Here is a 16634-nt window from a genome sequence, read left to right on the forward strand (position 1 = left end):
AAACAATTGGCCCAGAGAGCTGGAGAAGCACCGCTCCAGACGTCTCTTCATCTTGGTTTTAGCAACCCTCGCATCAACAAATTACATTAAAATGTGCTGCTTAGAAAGACTGTGCATAGGAGATGCCAAACACCCTTTCTCAGGTCAGCTCTCCTACCTTTGTCCAGCTGGAAGCGTCCCTCCTCCATCAAGCCCTCCTTGCCATCAAATTCGGAGAAGGCAATGGCACCCCACTCCAGTACTCCTGCCTGGAAAATCCCACAGACAGAGGAGCCTGGAAGGCTGCAGTCCATGGGGTCACTGAGGGTCAGACACAACCGAGCGACTTCACTTTCACTTTTCACTTTCATGCATTGGAGAAGGAAATGGCAACCCACTCCAGTGTTCTTGCCTGGAGAATCCCAGGGACGGGGGAGCCTGGTGGGCTGCCGTCTATGGGGTCGCACAGAGTCGGACACGACTGAAGTGACTTAGCAGCAGCAGCAGCCATCAAATTCTTAGCCCTCTCTCCTTCACCGGAACCCACAGGACTTTCTGTCTCCACCACTCACTTGACAATTTAGCTAATAAAATATAATAATAATAATTGAGTGCAAGGCTTTGTACTGTCACATTAAACACACACGTCCTTTGTGTCTTGCCTCTCGAGGCTACTTTGCAGCCTCTGTTGCAGACACTTGATTGCTGTGTGTAGACTCCTACACTCCCAGCTGTGAGGCTCCTGGGCACCAAGCCTACCATCCACCCTGCTAGGGCCCTCCACCCTTGCTGGGCACCGCAGACGGCAGCAGACAGACAAATAGACAAATACACCAGTAGACCCAGTGGCCAGATTTGCTGGAGGAGACTTGGCAGCGGGTGGGGCAAGGGAGGAGCAAAGGAACTCCCTTCTCTTTGTTCAATATTTATTTCCAAGCACCAGGGCTGTTTTCTTTTTGTTTTAAAACATGCTGATTTTTTTTTTTTTAAGCCATAGAGTAAAAAATGGGAAACCTCAGACAGCAGACAACCACCAGCCTTGGGACCCCCTCTTCAGAGTCAACCACTCCTCCCCTCCCATCAAAGATGTGCGTGTATCTGCAGGCTCTTTTGTGTCCTTCTCTCCTATAATTCCAGGGATGTCCGTATGGAGCCTCAGGTACAGGTGCCGACCTGCTGGGTCAGACTCATCTGACATGGATCTGGGGCCAGGCCCTGGCAGGGTTTATGGAAGGACACCTGGGAACTGGCCTGTCTCTAATTAAACTGAATAAACTAAGCTTGGGACTCTCTGGTGAGCCTAATGCTCCAGCAGTTTGTTGACTCCTCTCTAGTTACAAGGGAGGAAACTGAGGCTCAGGGAGGGGAACTAATTGAAGTGAGTGGCAGGGATAGGGTGGGTAGGGGGGTGGGGCTATGTTTCCCACGGCAACAGGCCTTAGGGCTTGTATTAGTTTCCAAGGGCTACCCTAATTACCACAAACTGGGTGGCCTAGGATAACAGAAATTTCTTCTCTCCAAGTGCAGGAGAATTTTATGGAATTGAATTTTATGGTGGCTCAGAGGTTAAAGCATCTGCCTGCAATGCAGGAGACCTGGGTTCGATCCCTGGGTTGGGAAGATGCCCTGGAGAAGAAAATGGCAACCCAAGTCCAGTATTCTTGCCTGGAGAATCCCATGGATGGAGGAGCCTGGTGGGCTACAGTCCATGGGGTCGCAGAGTCGGACACAACTGAGCGACTTCACTTTCACTTTCAATGTAGGAAGCTGGAAGTCTGTAATCAAGGTGCCCAGAGGGCCCTGCCCCTCTGAAGGCTCTAGGGGAGGATCTTTCCTTGCCTCTTCCAGCCTCCGGAGGTTCCCCGTGTTCCTTGCTTTGAAGACACATCCCTCCAGCCTGTGCCTCCGTCATCACACTGTCTCTGCCCCGTGTTTCTGTGTGTCCTCTCCTCTTCTTAGAAGGACAGTGTGTGCTGTGCTTGGTCAGTCATGTCCGACTCTCTGCGACCACATGGACTGTTGCCCGCCAGGCTCCTCTGTCCATGGGGATTCTCCGGGCAAGAATACTGGAGTAATCTTTCTGACCCAGGGATCAAACCCAGGTCTCCGGCATTACTGGAGGATTCTTAATCTTCTGAGCCACCGGGGAAGCCCCATGAGGACACGAGAGTGGATTTAGCCCCACCTTCCCAAATCTGCAAGCTAAGTCACTTCAGTCATGTCTGACTCTTTGCAACTCTATGGGCTGTAGCCCACCAGGCTCCTCTGTCCATGGGATTCTCCAGGCAAGAATACTGGCGTGGGTTGGCATGCCCTCCTCCAGGGGATCTTCCCGACCCACGGACTTAACCTGTGTCTCTTACATCTCATGCTTAGCAGGCATGTTCTTTACCACTAGCGCCACGTGGGAAGTCAAATCTAGGATAGTTATACCTTGAGATCCTTAACTTAATGCATCTGCAAAGCCTCTATGTCCAAATATGGTCACCTTCTCAGGTTCCGGGTGGACATGAATGGGGTGGGTGGTTATCCCACCCTCTACTAAGCCTTCCTTCATAAACAGCTCCACAGGCAGACTAAAGGGCTGCTTTGGGCCCCCAGCCTCAGAGGCTCCAGGCAGCCTTAAACCTGGGGGTCAGTGGATGCAGAGGGGCAGCTTCAGGCCAGGAGCTGCATATCCAAGTTGCTTCCCTGTGCCAGGCTGGCACCCACCTCCTCCACCCCACCACCCCACCCCAACCCCAGCTGCTGTGAGTGTGAGCGGTTCTCAACTGACTCCTGAGAATTGCCCCAGCCTACTGGAGCTGTCTGGCCAGAAATGCTGATTGTTTCCAGACAGGAGCAATGATCGGATGATACCGGAATACATCAGGCCAGTCTCTGTGCTTCAGGAAGGGACAAACTCCTGGTGCCATTCATACTCCCGAGCTCCTCGTGGGACCAGCTGATGCGAGACCTCTGCTGAGCCCACCTGTTTGCCAAGCATCCTCCCTAGCCCCTTACTTCCTTTCCCTGCTTACATTTTCGCCTGACCGCCTCAGGCTCTGCTTCTAGGCAACCTGCCCTAAAAGAATGGGGGAGCGAGGCTGCCTGTAACAGGGAGGGGAACAGACCAGAAGCTCTACTGCCTTCCTGAGCCAGCAAACCACCCAGCCGTCCCCCTCATTCAGCCCTCCCTGGCATTCACTGGGTGAGTACACCGTGGGCACCGGGCACCCCCGGGGGAGTGGGGAGGGGTGTAATAGGAGTGACAGAGGAGGAAGGAATAAAGTAAACAGGTATCACCATGGAGCTTGTATTATGGAAATAAGACACACAGGCATGAGCCAACTTGAGAGTAATTACAGAGGACATGTCAGCATTGCCAAAACCTGCCAGCAGCTCTTGGTTATCTCAGGGACAACTTGTAAAGGGTTTCCAAGCAGGAATTCATTTCTAGGTACTCCCCACCCCCGTCTTGGCCATAGTCTCTTGGCTAAAATACCAGGATGTGAAGGTCAACAGGGCCAACTAGAGTCCATCTGCCACAGACCTCAAGGGCTGGCTTAGGCACTTGTTCATTAATTGGTTGGTGGGTTAGTTAGCTAAAGAAAGAGAAAAAATGGGGCAACCCAGGCAGAAAGACAACATTGACTAGGCCTAAAGAGAGCCTGGCCTGGTTAAGGAAGTGCCAACAGTTCTGTACGAAGGTGGGTGAAGAGGACGCCTGGAAATGAAGCCTGGGCGCTGGGCAGAGAGACACCGGGGGTGGGGGGGGGGGCGTGTGTGCTAAGCTTTAAATTAGGGCTTTACCTTGAAAGTTGTAGATAGCTACAGGATTATAAAAGGAAAATTACTTGAGTAGATTTTCATTTTCAAAGGATGTCTTCAACATTGGTTTGGACAGTAATTTGGGATGCGGCGTATACATTACCTACTGCCATATGACGGTGATGGTGGTTTAGTCGCTCAGTCGGGTCTGACTCTTTCGATCCCAAGGACTGGAGCCCGCCAGGCTCCTCTGTTCATAGGATTTCCCAGGCAAGAATACTAGAGTGGGTTGCCATTTCCTTCTCCAGCCGCCACATAATATATTACTCTAAAACTTAGTGGCCTAAAAAAAACGAACACTTATCATCTGTGACATGATAAGAGGGCCAGGAATCTGGGAGCAGACCAAGTGGTGGTTCTTGGATCAGGGTCTCTCCTGAGGTTACAGTCAAGCTGTCTGTAGGGCTGAAAGATCTGCTCCAAGATGGCTCACTCACACGATGCCGGCAGAAGACCTCACTTCCTCCCCGCATGGGCCTCTCCTTGTGTGTGTGTGCTCAGTCACTCAGTCGTGTCTGGCTCTTTGCGACCCTATGAACTGTTAGCCTGCCAGGTCCTCTGTCCTTGGGATTTCCCAGGCAAGAGTACTGGAGTGAGCTGACATTCCCTTCTCCAGGGGAATCTTCCCAGCCCAGGGATTGAACCCAGGTCTCCTGCACTGGCAGGCAGATTCTTTACCACTGAGCCACCTGGGAAGCCACGAACCTTTCTTAGGGCTGCTTATAAAATAGCAGCCAACATCAGAGCTAGAGACCCAAGATGGGATGAGAAGGAAGCTGCAGGGACTTAATCACATCACTTATGCCATATGCTGCCTAATTCATTCTAACAGATATAGACACCTCTGTCCTTCTCCATGAAAAGAATGGTGACTGGGCCTGAAGAGGATGGTAGAGTTAGAAGCCTTCTTGGCAGAGTCACAACAAATCCAGATGTCAAATGGTCTGACACCTTTACTTCGGATCTGTGCCCTCTGGGTAGCAGCAGGTGAAAAATAAGAGCAAAGGAAGCTAAGCCAGGTAGGGATCTTACAAAGCAGTAGCCAATCCCAGTTGAAATGAATACTGAAGTCATAAGCTTTTACTTGGTAAGCTAAACTGAGTTTATACTTCCTAAAGAGCCCAAAAATGTTCCCCCTTTTCTCCAGGAGAGGTAGAATGGTCTTGGAAAGACTTAGAGGGTTTTTACCAGGTGACGAGCCTCCAACATCAGAGTGTAGCCTTCAGTCAGAGAGTGAAAGGGGGAGAAACACCCCTAACATAGAGACTGTCTGTTGCTTTAGCCCATCCAGCATCTAATTCTTTTTCCTGGTGGGACTTCACCCCTTGTCTCAGCCCTGGAAAGACTCAGCAGTCTGCCAGGCTCCAAAGAGGAGCACACGACCCAGGTCTAACCAAGGAGAACACCGGGTATCCTTGACCACCATGATAGGTCAGAAGCAGGCATGTAACCCAAGCTGGGCCAATCACAGCCCTCCTCAGCAAGTTTCCTTGGAGAAAAAACTGCTGTCTCACAGGCATGGGTTGCTATGATGTAAGTCTAAGGTTGCTGATAGCTGTCTGGCCACCACCAGGCAAAAATTGGCTGAGAATGAAGCTTGCTCAAGGATAAGCAGCAGAAAGTGAGGGAAGGAACAGGCTCTTGATGACATCGTCTGTACACCTGATCCAGACAGACCTGAAAATAGCAACCTCTAAGACTTGTAGTTAACTGAGTCAAGAAATTCCCTTTTGGGGGTTGTATGGCACTTATAATTGAGAAACTTTTGAAGGGTACACCTCTTGGGAGACAACATGATAGAAGTGGGAGATCTGGAGGGAAAAGTAAAACACAAAGTCAGCATAACCAGATTATCTAATTCAGCCATCTCATCACAGCCAACCTCTGCGATTCTCCTTCTGAGGCTATCCCAGTCCTGGGAGTTGTTTTATCAAGGGAGGCTTACTCCCTTCCCCATGCATGTGGGAAAGAGCCCACTGCACAACCCTGCAAAGACTCATAATTAGGAGGGTCAGGTGATGGTGTAACTGAGTTTCGCGCATGCTCAGCTATGCAGACCTCATCTGGTTCAGCCCTGATCAAATCCAAACATTGTCCCTTCAGTTGGCCCCACTTAGTATCATTCAGTTCCTGCTCAAACTCTCCCATGGTAAGATCTGCCCCACCTCCTCGTCAACTTTTCCACTGAGGCCAAGAACCAAGAACATAGCTTGAAGTTTCTTTCTCCATCTTGCTAAGCCAGTTTCTGTTTCCCTGAAACTTCCACAGTCCCTGGCAACACAGGAAAATTCTAAACCCTCTTCCAAAGGCATGTATGGAGAGTGCTGTGTCCCATTTTACTAACAGGGATTGGGTTCAGCTGTGCGAAACGGAAAGAGACCGCAGCAGCTTAAGCGAATGCAGAGGTAGCTACTTCTTCACGTTATTCTAGGGCCAGGCCACCCGGAGCCAATATAACAACTCTGTGAGGTTCTTGATGTCCTCCTTCTATCCCTCTGCTCCACCACCCTTCACTAGTAGTTCCCATCCTTGTGGTTGCCTCACAGTTGCAAGGTGGCTGCTGCATCTCCAGACGTCAATCCACACTCCAGGCAGGAAGAAAGAAACAGAAAGCAATGAGAAAACAAAGCTTTCCCAGAAGCATCCAGCAGACTTCTTCTTTCGTCACATAGGCTGAAATTGTGTTGCATGGACTATACTAGCTGCAAAGAACTATAGGATATGTCTTATTTGTTGAAATCTGGACTCATGACAGTGCTGTTGGTACAGGAAAAAACAAGAATGACCATACGGTAGGCAACTAGAAGTTGCTTCAAAGGCTTTCTCTGGACAAAATTCTTCTATCGAGAAGCAACATTGGAATAAGGTCGATGCCTTAACTTGAGGGGGTGGGGGTCAGATAGACCCCCCAACTCCAAGTCTTGCCTGACCCCTTCCTTTCCCAAATGACTCTAGAAGATACTCTTAAGCAATCTGAGCTCCTGTTTGCTTGTTTCTTAAAGAGGATAAATGTGGTTTTCTCAAGGGTTTATGGAGTGATTAGAGCATCTCCATGCGAAGTATCTTAATACTGAGACACTCAATTCTTCTCCTACTTCCTGTCATTGCTCATCATGTGACATGTTTCTAGTCCTTTCCTCCTGAACATGCTCCCAGGATCTGCTTTAATGTCTTTTCCGAAGTGTAACCCCAGTGTGGAACGTAAAACTCTACTACGCCTCCATGTGGAGCACAGTGGGGATGCTTACCCTCCTTGCTTTGGGCATCGTACTTCTTACTCATGCTCACTCATGTCTTGGTGGTCTTGTGAGCACATGGTAACAGCAGATCGGGGGATCTTTGCATTCACGTTTCCCACCTTGGGCTCTTGGCCCATCAGCAGTAGACCAGAAGGAGCTAATCAGGGACCTGCATTCAGAGTCAGCTGTATTAAAGCAGAGCCGGATGCAGAATTAGCAGGACCTCCAACTCCCTTCCTCAACCCTGCAGAACCCTGATGAACCTCCAGTCACAGGCAGAAAATCTGGAACCCAGGGATCGAGGGCCTGGCTGGACCCAGCCATGGAAGAGGACCTGCTTAAGCAGACTTAACCCAGAAAGCCCAAAGCTGGAGCTGCTCCCCCACCGCAGCTGACCATTGCCCATCCCAGGAGCGTCATGCCATCCCCAGACTAACCAATCACTTTGGAGGAAAGCAAGAAGTGTGGTGAAGGAGGCTGCGGGAAGCCAGATTATGTTTCCCCAAAGATGTCTGCCTACCCACTCCAGTATCCTTGCTTGGAGAATTCCATGGACAAGGGCCCTGACAGGCCATGGTCCATGAGGTCTCAAAGAGTCGGATATGACTGAGTGACGAACATTTCACTTTCAAGAATGTCCACATCCTAATCCTTGGAACCTGTGAATGGGTTACTTTCTGTAGCAAAAGGGACTCTGCTGATGTGATAAAAGATCTTGGAATGAGAAGATTATTCTGGATAATGCATGGGCCCCTATGTGTTAATAATCACAAGAGTTTTTCTAAGAGGGAGACAAGAAGGTCAAAGCCTGAAGAGAGAAAGAAGATCAAAGACTGAGAGCAGGTAATCCCATTATTCCATGGGATGGTGGCAGCAGAGGTTGGAGTAATGTGCTTTGAAGACGGAGGAAGGGACCACGAGCCGAGGAATGCTGCTGTCTCTGGCACACACAGGGCACTCTGTCTGCATCACCCTTCTCGACATTCCAGCTCCGTGTGCAGTTTTCTATCTGCGTGTCTGTCTGACTCTGTCATCAGATGGACTGCTCCTTGCGGATTGAGGCTATCATAATTTCTCCTAAAAGTCTGAGTAGAATTAAGCCAGACCCTCCCCATCCCAGACTAGCACTACTGAGTGTCTCTGCTTTCATTTCAGCCCAGCCCAGCTATTCACAGCTCATCACTCCAAATGGGAGGTCTCCCACTGCATCTGTGACAAGCTCTGGTTCAGTGTCCTGTCTTGGCCATCAATATAAGCATCACCCTGGATACCTAGGGTTTTATTTGCATACCTACAATCCAAGTCCTTCCCTCGGAGTTTTGAATCAGAACCAAGAGGTTCCTGCCCAGATTAGTTGCTCCTTTGAAGAGAATCCATGTTGTTTTCACTTTACCTTTTCTCCCCCGTGTTCTGTACATCCTAGAAAAACAGGGCTATAGGTGGAGAGTGAGAGGCAGGAAACAGAGATGGGAGGAGAGACTCCCTGTGCTTCCACAGTGCCCCATTCCTGGTTTCAGTACATCCTTGAGGCCTAGAAGCAGGCCTGCCCTGGAATTTTTGAGACACCTCTGGGGTCTTTCCAATAGATTTCCTGTTTTGCTTAGCTCAGCCAGAGTTCATTTCCATCCATCATAAGCAAAGAAGTCCTGAAAAATTTGGAACAGAGCGTTGGCACATCATCCATGTGATACGTTCCCAAACCAAATACGGTAAAGCCTCACTTACCCAGAGGTCACGAGTGTGTCCCCTTGCCCACGCAGAACACTATGGAAAACCCAGACGGAAGAAAGAGGGCCTGTTGTTCTGTCTTCCTGGCTGTGAGGTGAGGCCAGGAGGAGACAAATCATGGAGCAGAGTGGAGCTTGGGAAATGGCCATGGATTGAACGTTGGGAGCAGAAACCAAAGATGCCAGGATCCAGCAATCAAAGAGAATGGGCAGAAGTCAAAGAGGAGCGGAGTGGGCCAAGGTCCAAGCTGGTGGGAGGAAGCCACCCTTCCGGCACCAGAGAGCCCTGACGAATGCGCTCTGTGAATGGACACTCCTCTTGAAGGCCCAGGACCACTGTCCCTGGCATCTCCCATCTTTGCTAGAGTCACTGAGTCCTGCAGTGAGTGCCCGAGGCCCAGCCAGGCTTGAGTCAGGCTCCCGAAGCTCATGCACTGGCCCCATGAGTTGTCCAAGGGGCTGGATTCCACACTTCCTTTTTATTTAGGAAGCACTTAGTGTTACCAACTAGGGTTCTTGACCTTGGTCAATCAATAGAAATTGACTAGAGGCCAGACAAGAAATTCAAGCAAGGCTTTATTGGGGCCCCAACTGCAGCAGGAAGAACAAGAACAAACGACAGGTTCCCTTGCTTGCTTACACCCTGTTCCCCATGGTGAGGGGAGGCAAGCTTGTTCCTTATATGGGTTAAGTATAGGACTGGGCCCAGGGATCAGGCCAAAGGGCTGGCTTAGATATTCTGCCCACCCCTCTGGTGCTGCTGAGTGCAGGGGACATGCTCAGTACCCTGCTTTTGTTCCTGACACCCTGTTTTTTGCTCCAGGCTCCTCAAAAGTGGCCGTTGGGTTTTTTGATCTCTTTGTATCTTTTGGATCCAGAATTTGCCCCAACTGAGCGTGCATGGAGTTATTTTTAGTCCCATACAGTTTCTTTGTATTTCATTGCTCCAGGAGAGGTGTGTCCAGGTACAACTCTGTAGCACGGCAGCAAAGGGTCCCGGGCCCCAGCCTGTCTCACTAGCAAGCTTGATTAACCAGATTCCCAGCCCACAGTGGATTGGAAATCCCGAGTTGGAAATGGGGAGAGATGCTATTAGAGAAATCACAGAGACAGTGGCCAGAACCAATAAGCCACAGCAGGGCTTCTCCACCGCATCACGAATGATGAGCTGTCCTGTGCATCGCACGACGATTACCAGCATCCTCTGCCCACGAGATGCCAGTAGCACTCCCTCTATCTGTGTCAACCAAAAATGTCCCCAACATTGCCACATGTCTCTGGGGGACAAACTCATGCCAGGCAGAGAACCATTGTGCTACAAGAAGAGAGTAAGAAACCATTTTAAAATATTCACAAGAACGACAACAAGGCCAGTTAGTTAAAGGGGCAGAGCCCAGCATCTTTCCAGGCCCTTAAGGCTGAGGCCCTTATGGCAGATAGTCACACCATGCTTGCCACTGACCCAGAGCTGTCCTGGCCGGCTCTCCTGCCCCTCTACCATGCTGATGGAAATCCCCCCAAAGTGCCAGAGGGGAGCTGACCATCCCATTTAAGAAGGCCAGTTCTCAGAAAATGAGGGCTATTTACCCTCAGAGGGTGACAGCAGTCGCTGTGGAGGGCAGAACGTGGGGTTTTCTCCTCTTTAGCATCCTTTGCCAGAGCTTAGCAAGCACGTAGCAGGCCCTCACTAAACTGAAATGAGTTACATTCAGTTTTAAAGGTTTCTACACTGACTGTAAAGAAAGCTGAGTGCTGAAGCATTGATGCTTTTGAGCTGTGGTGCTGGAGAAGACTCTTGAGAGTCCCTTGGACTCCAAGGAGATCCAACCAGTCCATCCTAAAGATCAGTCCTGAGTGTTCACTGGAAGGACTGAAGCCGAAACTCCAATACTTTGGCCACCTGATGCCAAGAGCTGACTCATTTGAAAAGACCCTGATGCTGAGAATGCTTGAAGGCAGGAGGAGAAGGGGACAACTGAGGATGAGATGGCTGGATGGCATCACCAACTCAATGAACATGAGTTTGGGTGAACTCCGGGAGTTGGTGATGGACAAGGAGGCCTGGCGTGCTGCGGTTCATGGGGTCGCAAAGAGTTGGACACGACTGAGCGACTGAACTGACTGACTGACACTGACTCCATATGGTTTTGGGACTCTGGAAAGGAAAAGATCCTCTCAATACTTGGAGGCCTATCTGCGATTCTGCCTCCCTGCCCGGACCCTCCCTGCTCTCCCATGACCCTTCCTACCTTCCCAGTACCTTGACACCCCCCTCTCCCTTGCCCCAGTCCCACCCCGCCCTGTGCTTATCAGGTAGGTCCAGAGGAGTAAGAACCTCTTAGCCCGGTCAGAGCCCTTCCAGTGCTGCAGACGACCATATACATGGGATGCTTGAGGTGGGCAGCTCATGCCCCTTTTCCTTCCCCTAAAAGGGTATGGAAGATTGAGAGCTGGCCCATGAAGCCCTGATTTGTGAAGAAGTACTGCAGTCCAGGGGCTCCCCAGGTGGTGCAGGGGTAAAGAATATGCCTGTCAATGCAGGAGATGGGGGTTCGATCCCTGGGTTGGGATGATCCCCTGGAGAAGGGAACGGCAACCCACCCCAGAATTCTTGCCTGGAGAATTCCATGGACAGAGGAGCCTGAGGGGCTACAGTCCACGGGGTTGCAAAGAGTCAGACCTGACTGAGCACACGCATCTGGAAGAGGTGAAGGGTGGGAAGATTTGCATCATGGGAGTTCCCAAAGGCTCTGCCCTCAGAGATCTGCTCTGAAATCCGGGGTCAGCTGGAAGAAGCTGGCCTGCTCGTGAGTCTAGACCCCACTGGGAGCTAGTTTCCAGTGCAGAGGGCATAACAAACTCTTGTTCCTGCAGCCAGGAGCCAGAGACACTGAGAATGACAGTCACAGGGATGCCCTGGGACAGTCTTTCAGGCTGGTCACGATGAACCAGAAGCTCTGGAACAAGAGGCAGAAGGGGCAGCAGAGAAAAGGATGAGGGTTCACACTCAGGACACATTTGGGGGCACGCGTCTCGGGCATCATGCCAAGCGCCACATCAATGTCAACCTGGGCTCTGCAAAGCAAAACCCCAGGGCACCGGGGCAGTAGACAGTTCAGGGGACAGAGAGCCCAACAAGCCGAGTCTCAGAAAGAGGAGGTGATTTTCCGGATATCACACAGCCATTAAGTAGCAGAGCCAGGATTCAGACAAGGTCAAGAATGAGGTACAGAGTGTCCAGCAATCAATAGACTGGCTAAATAAATAATGGTTTATTTATAGAACACTGGGTGGCCATTGACATTTCTTGGTAGAAGAATATTTAATGACCCGGAAAGATGTTTAAGATATATAGCTGAGTGGGCGGTGGGGGGTGGTGGGGAGGCAGGTTACAAAACAGCATGTGCAAATGGGTTGTTAAAAAATAAAATGGAACACAGGGGTGTGATTTCCAAGAAAAAAAATCAAAATATTAGCAGAATTGTTTCTGTATAACAGGAGAAGGCGTGATTTCTATTTCTGTGACTGTCCATTTTTTCTTACAACAATCATTTCATAACAAGGATAAATATGACTGTTTCTCTGGGGGGAGGGGAAGGTATGGAGTCCAGACCAACACTGAAATGCAGGAGCCCGGGGCTGAGTGGACGGGAGAGTGCAGTGGGAAGCAAAACCCTTCCTCAGAACACTGGGACTTTTTCTAGACCAGGCAGCAGGTGGGGCTGGGTGCCTGCCTCTGCTGGGGGTGCCCCAGCCTGGCTCTGCGTGCCCACGTGATTGAGGTCCACTCTTGTGGGCCTGCGCTTGCAGAGCAGGTGGAGGAGGGCAGAGGGCAGTGTTGGACCAGGTTTATCCTGGGTGTGTCTGGAGGGCAAGGAGAGAGCTGCAGAGAGTTGCTTCAACACGTGCCTCTGTGCCAAGTCTTCAGTTTAGAGGGTAGGGGTGAGACAGGCTGGGACCTGGGACCCTTTGCAGCAGAGCTACAATGCTTGCACCAGGACACACCTCTCCCTGAGCAACAAAATACAAAGAAACCCTATGGGACTAAAAATAACCCCACGCATGCCGTGGTTGGGGCAAATTCTGACCCAAAAGATACCAAGAGATCAAAACACCCAACTGCCACTTTTGAGGATCCTGGAGCAAAAACAGGGTGTTGAGAGCAAAAGCTGCTGCTGCTGCTAAGTCACTTCAGTCGTGTCCGACTCTGCACGACCCCATAGACAGCAGCCCACCAGGCTCCCCCGTCCCTGGGATTCTCCAGGCAAGAACACTGGAGTGGGTTGCCATTTCCTTCTCCAATGCATGAAAGCAAAAAGGGAAAATGAAGTCGCTCAGTCGTGTCTGACTCTTAGCGGCCCCATGGACTGCAGCCTACCAGGCTCCCCGTCCATGGAATTTTCCAGGCAAGAGTACTGTAGTGGGGTGCCATTGCCTTCTCCGTGAGAGCAAAAGCAGGGTACTGCAAACATCCCCGGACAGACCACCGCCTAAGAGGTAGCAGTCCACCTAGGTCAGCCCCCAGGCCTGACCCCCGGACACATCCCTACCTTCACCCACGTAAGGGACAGGCTCAGTGGGGAGTGGGGAGCAGAGCAAACAAGGGAACCTGTTGCTTCTTCTCTCTCCCCCCGTTTGAGCAGTTCAGTTCAGTCGCTCAGTCGTGTCCAACTCTTTGCGACCCCATGAACCGCAGCACGCCAGGCCTCCCTGTCCATCAGCAACTCCCAGAGTTCACCCAAACCCATGTCCATTGAGTCAGTGATGCCATCCAATCATCTCATCCTCTGTCGTGCCCTTCTCCTCCTGCCCTCAATCTTTCCCAGCATCAGGATCTTTTCAAATGAGTCAGCTCTTCACATCAGGTGGCCAAAGTATTGGAGTTTCAGCTTCAGCATCAGTCCTTCCAATGAACACCCAGGACTGATCTCCTTCAGAATGGACTGGTTGGATCTCCTTGCAGTCCAAGGGACTCTCAAGAGTCTTCTCCAACAGCACAGTTCAAAAGCTTCAATTCTTCTGCGCTCAGCTTTCTTTATAGTCCAATTCTCACATCCTACAGGAAAAACTATAGCAGGGCCCCAGTAAAGCCTTGCCTGGATCGTCTGGCCTCTGATCATTTTCTGGTTGATTAAGGAGGCAAAGAACCCTGGTTGGTAACTGGGTGGAGTGGGGGTGGGGGTCTCACTCAAAAATCATAAGAGTGGTCCCGTGAGCTCAGTCACCTCGAACTTATAAGCCACACAACACACCTGCAAACGTTTAAAAATACTGTGTAATACTTCAATAACCTGCAAGTAAATTTGTTGATAGTATAACCTATCTAGAAACATAATATTTGTTTGTCAACCTGATGCCTTAACTGATGTCCTAGAAAGGAATAAAAAAAGTTTCTAATAAAACAACAAGTATTTCAACAGGTAAATGCTCAGACAAGACTACAGTAAAAGACAATATCCACTCACCTCCACCCTCAAAGGTACAGGAAATTTCCAAAACGTTCCCTAAGGGAGAGTCAACCCAGAGGACCACTGAGTAAATACCACTGGCATATAGTGAGTGCTTTCTCACAGCCAAGCTCGCTCTCGCTCTCTCTCTCTCTCTCTCTCTGTATATGTATGTGTGTGTGTGTGTGTGTGGGTGTGTGTGTGTGTATATATATCAGAGTCCTCTAATATATAGATGATCTAAGGTCACCTTCCACTGGAAGGACTGATGTTGAATCTGAAACTCCAATACTTTGGCCACCTGATGTGAAGAACTGACTCATTTGAAAAGACCCTGATGTTGGGAAAGATTGAGGGTGGGAAGAGAAGGGGACCACAGAGGATGAGATGGTTGGATGGCATCACTGGCTCAATGGACACAAGTTTGAGTAAACTCCAGGAGCTGGTGATGGACAGGGAGGCCTGGAGTGCTGCAGTCCATGGGGGTCACAAAGAATTGGACACGACTGAGTGACTGAACTGAACTGAACTAAAAGTCACCTACCCTTCACAACAGGATGAGGTTGATGCTCTCGTACACCCCATTTTGGATGAGAAACAGGCCCAGAGAGGCTGAGTTATTTGCCCAAGGTTACCCAGCTAGTGGACGGAGGGGTGCTGGGATCTGAACCCAGGCAAACCAGCTTTCCTGGAGGAGGAGGTTCAGCCTGAGGGAAGTGAGTCAAAGCTGAGGAACATGGCCCCAGGCCCTCTAAGCTGCAGTATTTCTCAACCTCAGCACCATTCATACACTGGGCTGGATAATTCTCTGCTGTGGGGGCCATCCCATGCAGAATTAGATGTTTTAGCAGCATCCCTGGCTTCTTCCCACCAGAGGCCTGGAGTACCCCTCCATAGGCAACAACCCAAATGTCTCCAGACATAGTGAAATGTCCCCCGGGGGTGCAAAGCAGGGTCAGAGCCACCAAGGCAGCCTCTAGAGAAGGCACGACCCTAGCCGGTCTGCAGAGACAGGAGAATTTCTGGAGCGAAAGGGAAGCAGAGCAATGCTCTAGCGGAAGGGTGGGCATGACGCAGGTAGGGTGGGAGGTGGGTGGTCACACGGAGGACATGTGAAGGTGGGTCCAGGTGGCCATGTGCACAGAGATGGAGAGAAAACCTGAGATCATGAGGCTGCCTTCCCTCCTGGTTCCTCACCCAACTTCATGTCCTGCCCGGAGTGCGGACCCCTGATGAAGACAGCACCTGTAAATGATTTGGGTTGAGAATCAGTCCCACGTTGATCAGAATTTACTACGCTTTTCGAACCTATGGCACCCCCCTCTAAAAGTCTGCACGGCTTTCTGACCCTCAGATGAATCACTCCCACACGTGGAGATCTAGCTCCCTGCTTTTGTAACCTCCCCTTCCTTCTTAGCCAGTCTCCCAGCCACACTTTCTTGGGCCCTGATAGCCATGTGCAGTCTCCTTGTTCTCAGCAGGCGGCAGATGGAGAAGGGGGGTGGGGGGGGGCGGTGGAGGCGCCTGGCCTGTAAATCCTGAGAAGGGCAAGAAGCAGGGGAGGCAAATGCCTTGGGCTGATCAGCGAAGAGCCCGCTGCCAAACCCCCTCACCTCTTGGCTCTCTGGCAGAAGAGGGGATTCTCAAACAGCCCTCTGGCCACTGCCCTTGGCTCTTGACTGGAATAATTAGAGCTGGAGCCAGGAATGATGTCATGCCTTTGCAGGAGACTAGAAGATGACTTTGAGCAAGGCACTTACCGTGGCCTCAGCTCTCTTCTTTGTCTAGTAAACTGGGGCGGACTTGATGAGCTTGAACACTCCTGCGCTGACGTTCTGATTTGTAGATAAAAAGCCTGGGCAGGTCTTGGAAGACGGTGGCAGCCATGGCTTTTGCATATGCGACTCACTTCCCCTCCTGCTTCCTCTACTCGCCTGCAAGCTTCTCTCCTTCTCCAGGTGGTAGCGGGGCAGCTGTCAATCATGCTGCCCTACCCCCAGCTCCAGGAGATAGTGATGGACGAGGAAGCCTGGTGTGCTGCAGTCCATGGGGTCCCAAATAGTCAGACACAACTTAGCAGCTGAACAACAACAACCCCCTTTCAAGAGTGTAGGGATGGGCAAGTGCTCCACCACCCAGGCAGAGGTCCCTCCCCATGTTGATTGGTTCACTGATGGACATGCTCCTCTGCAAGCCACTTGAGACTCTTCCCTGGTTTAGGGAAGACAGAAGTGATGTTTCTAGGGACTTGTTAGGTTGGAAAGATGAGTCTAAGGCTACCAGCTTAGAACAGAGCCAGTATACAGAACACAGTCTAGTGGAGAACCCAAGAGGCAGATAAAGGCTGATGAAGTTGTTTAAATCCCTGGATCAAACTGTGCCTGAAAGTGATACTTTTTTTTGCTTAAGCTAGTTTAATTTGGGTTTCAATA

General features: G+C 50.6%; 1 long non-coding RNA gene across 2 annotated transcripts; it reads left to right on the forward strand.

Annotated features, from left to right (window-relative positions):
* Positions 1 to 1021: 1021 nt before the first annotated feature.
* LOC129620676 (uncharacterized) lies at positions 1022 to 10457 on the forward strand. Of its 2 annotated transcripts, none has more exons than XR_008698657.1 (3): positions 1022 to 1357; positions 3021 to 3169; positions 8184 to 10457. It is a non-coding gene; the product is annotated as an uncharacterized LOC129620676 (long non-coding RNA). The 2 variants fall into 2 exon arrangements; XR_008698656.1 differs by lacking the exon at positions 8184 to 10457 and adding an exon at positions 6336 to 6799.
* Positions 10458 to 16634: the final 6177 nt, after the last annotated feature.

This window comes from Bubalus kerabau, chromosome 10, assembly GCF_029407905.1.
Source record: "Bubalus kerabau isolate K-KA32 ecotype Philippines breed swamp buffalo chromosome 10, PCC_UOA_SB_1v2, whole genome shotgun sequence".
In the NCBI taxonomy this organism is placed as follows: domain Eukaryota; kingdom Metazoa; phylum Chordata; class Mammalia; order Artiodactyla; family Bovidae; genus Bubalus; species Bubalus kerabau.